The sequence below is a fragment of the Osmerus eperlanus genome, chromosome 11 (genome assembly GCF_963692335.1).
Source record: "Osmerus eperlanus chromosome 11, fOsmEpe2.1, whole genome shotgun sequence".
Taxonomy (NCBI): domain Eukaryota; kingdom Metazoa; phylum Chordata; class Actinopteri; order Osmeriformes; family Osmeridae; genus Osmerus; species Osmerus eperlanus.
This window is the reverse complement of record NC_085028.1, coordinates 16,061,406-16,064,926: the sequence shown is the minus strand read 5'-3', so window position 1 is coordinate 16,064,926 and position 3,521 is coordinate 16,061,406.

The window sequence follows — 3,521 nt, the reverse complement described above, 5'->3', positions numbered from 1 at the left end:
AGCCGCATGACTCACCCCTTCTATTGAACTGCAATGGTATAGTCCGTTCTCTGAAGTTTCCCGAAAAGCGAGTAAAAGTTGAATTGGTAGACAAATGCCTCCGCTTTGAACCTAGCAAGCCCTCAAGTGGTGAAGTGTTTACCTTTGAGCTTCAGTTATACGTTTAAGCAGTTAAATATGTGTTCGTTTAATGCGTGTTTACTCATATTGCTTTTGCAGTGGAATGTTTGTTTATCAACAGGTATTTAAATCTGTAAAGGAAGTAGGCGGCTAACCAGAGGGGGTACATTTTCTGGGGAAATTGTGAGGTGTGCTTGCGTCTGTTTTCTTTTTCTTTTTTTTCTTTTTTTTCTTACTATATCACCTCCAAACCTATTGTTTAAACTAATATCAAACATTCAAACATTTGGATAATTTTCATGGATGTAGCCTACTTAAATTTTACAACTGATATTTCTTAAATAGGTATGCATACTTATTATTTATGAAGATTGCATAGATTAAAAAGCATACATTTGTTGCAGCTCATTTACACTTCAAAATACTAAGAGTGAAGTGTAGAATGAAACAGGGTTCTCTTCTAATTTCTCCTCTCTAATTTCCCTCCTGATTTCCTTCCCACCCTCCCCCAAGATGGAATGGTGATATTACTTTGACAGTGAATCGATGTTGACTTAATATGGACCTAGTTGTTCTTTAGTGTTTACCTTACAATGGAATCTAACCTGAAATCCACCTTGTCACACCTTGAATGGCCTTGTTGGAGGAAATGTTCAGAGTTACGTTTTGAAGTTGAAGCTATTTGAGAGGAGAGCCTAAAAATAGGCTATCTTACGACCTGCAATAATCATATTTCAATAAACTTGCGCATCGTATCTTTAAGTTCACAGGACATTTAAATCACACAGCCGGTGTTATTCTTTGAAGACATTGTACCAGTGTGTTTGCAATGTAGGCTACAGTTTTAAATTTTCTGAGGGCAATCTATTATCTCATCTTTTCTCCTTAAGTCTCCTGATACAAAAACACATTCTAGTGTCACATTCATACTGAGTAACCAGAGGACTCAAAGCCCAAGTCTAATCAGTGGTTTGAGAGCCTGACAGACACAAACTGTATTTGTTGCTTCTGAGAGTGAATAAAGAGATGTGCCTGGAGAATACACACTTTCAGAGTGCTAAATTAGCAACCAATATTTACATTTACATTACAATTACAATACAAACCACTGAAATTGATGGATGGTAAATGTTCTTTATTGGTGTGTGTGTGTGTATGTGCGTGTTCAACACAAACATTGAATGGGTGATAAGAGGTCAGCCACTCAATCAGCCTCACTTTAAAGGAAGAAAAATGTATGGTCAAATAGACAAATGAGCAAGTCATCCTATTTGGGGGGAGTGTTTTCATTTGGGGAATGTACTCATATTAGTGGGTGTGTTTTGCACTTCAGGGCCACCGTAGATAAGCCCTTGAGGTACATTCTTTGAATAACAAGTAGTCAATGATTAGGAGTTCAAGAGAGCAGAAATGACCTTTCACCTCAAGACTCATCCAGGTGAAGCACAAGTGTAATGTCACTGACACCTTGTTGACATTCAAATACACATCGCTGGTGACGTTTTAATTGTGTAGATTGTACAACTAAATTATGGAAGACGACAAATCAGGAACTTTTTATTGTCTGATAATCAACAATAGATTATACCGATACAATACTGTATCATTTCAGTACTATAAGGTTTAATTCCAGACTTTCTATCTAGTTTTTTAATGATATTTAAAGGAATTGTATTGATTTAAGTTATGAATAGAAAAGGTATATTTCAAGTCTTGTCCATTTATTACACTAATATTACATAAATGACATGTTAGAAGTATTAAATGAAGGCAGTGAGACAGCGAAATGTCGCTAGTCTGTTGTCTAGCATTCTGGTGTCCCATGTTGCCCCTCTAGGGTTAGACCCATGGAGGTTAGGGTTAGACCCAGGGAGGTTAGGTTTAGACCCAAGGAGGTTAGGGTTAGTCCCAGGGAGGTTAGGGTTAGTCCCAGGGAGGTTAGGGTTAGACCCAGGGAGGTTAGGGTTAGTCCCAGGGAGGTTAGGGTTAGACCCAGGGAGGTTAGGGTTAGACCCAGGGAGGTTAGGGTTAGTCCCAGGGAGGTTAGGGTTAGACCCAAGGAGGTTAGGGTTAGTCCCAGGGAGGTTAGGGTTAGACCCAGGGAGGTTAGGGCTAGTCCCAGGGAGGTTAGGGTTAGTCCCAGGGAGGTTAGGGTTAGACCCAGAGAGGTTAGGGTTAGTTTCTAATCAGTTGGAGGAGCAGAGTGTTGAGCTCACCGAGCACGCTCAGTTCTGAGGGGTCTCAAGGGGGTCCTACACCTGGAGAAACTGTAGCTACAGACACACGCAATCTCCTCACCATCTCTCCATCTCTCTCTCCTTTAGCTGTCTGTCTCCAGACAGTTCAATCTCCTCACCATCTCTCCATCTCTCTCTCCTTTAGCTGTCTGTCTCCAGACAGTTCAATCTCCTCAGCATCTCTCCATCTCTCTCTCCTTTAGCTGTCTGTCTTCAGACAGTTCACTTTGTTAAGCCTTTTCTTGTCCTCTTGTGAATGTCCTGTCGCATGTCCCCTCGCATACACAACGTTAGTATTACCAGGATGAGGTACGCTTACAAAGGTATTCACAAAAAGAAAACCATGAGAAGTGCCTGCATTCCTACTGTGAGTCATAGAGTTGAACTACTCCATAAATTCTGCCTTTTTAACCACACACACAAACACACTCTTTCTCTAAGAAAGCTTTGCATTAACAACCCTGCTGAGAAGCTCACTGACTGAAGAGCCCAAGCAGCCGTGGTTCCGTGAAGCATTCTGTAAAACATTGCCCCCTGTTGTTACACATTATGTAGATGCCCTACAACACACACATTCCCTCACTAAAGCTATACCTGTGCTTCTGCTCAACATTTAACAGCAATAGACAGCATTCTTATCTCTAGGACTGACATATTTACTAATCTGCACCTGACAAATTCAAAGTTAACCTGACTGACGTGTTTTATCCTATAATTACCTCAATCAGTCAGCCAGAATCTAATAGACATCAATACCTACTGATCCTTTTAACAGTTTTTCTCTCTCATCAATAATACATCACAGGATTACTGTCATGGGTTTGATGCTAGGTCAGGTGTGTTTGTCTGTATGTCCATACATTCATTTCTGTATGTCCTATAGTTATGAGTGTGTGGGTGTGTTTGTGTGTGTGTCTAGGTTCCATATATGTGCTTTTATATGCAGCAGGATATCTATGTGAGTGTGTATCCACCCCTACCAACCCCCCCCCTCCCCCCCAAACGACAGCCTGAACAGGAAAGGGCTTCCAGTTCCCAGGAGAGTGACTTGCTGTCTGGCTTGCCTGGTGGACTGAGCATTGTGGACCTTTGAGGACTGGCTGTGTGAGATGTATGGGGGGGTTGGAGATGAAAGAGACTGAGAACCCGGACTAGCAGTATTGA